The sequence below is a fragment of the Silurus aristotelis genome (genome assembly GCF_946808225.1).
Source record: "Silurus aristotelis genome assembly, chromosome: 8".
Classification (NCBI taxonomy): domain Eukaryota; kingdom Metazoa; phylum Chordata; class Actinopteri; order Siluriformes; family Siluridae; genus Silurus; species Silurus aristotelis.
Window position 1 is genome coordinate 31,220,367 of NC_139581.1, and position 429 is coordinate 31,220,795.

Sequence of the window (429 nt, forward strand, 5' to 3'; positions counted from 1 at the left end):
CTAGTGGAATGATATCCTTGTAGGGCTGTCAGTCTGGTGTTCTTGTCATATGTCTGTCAATATTATAGGCCTGGTGGTCTGGTGTCCTTGGTGTAGAGCTGGTGGGCTGATGTCTTCGCTGGAGGTCTGAAAGTCTGGTGTCCTTGTTGTTGGCCTGGAGAATTGGTTTCCTTGTCACCCGTTATTATCCATATTATAGGTCTGAAAGTCTGGGAAGGTATAAATTGAATCTATTATCAGTTGGTAACTCAGTGATTATGGCTCTGGGTTACTGATTAGAAGGTCAGGGGGTTCAAGCCCTTATATCTCCAAGTTGCCAATCTTGTGCCAATCCCTGAGTAAGGCCCTTTACCCACTGTGCTCCAGGGGGCACTGTATTATGTCTGACCCCAGCTTACTAACATCTCTGGGATTTGTGAAGAAAGAATT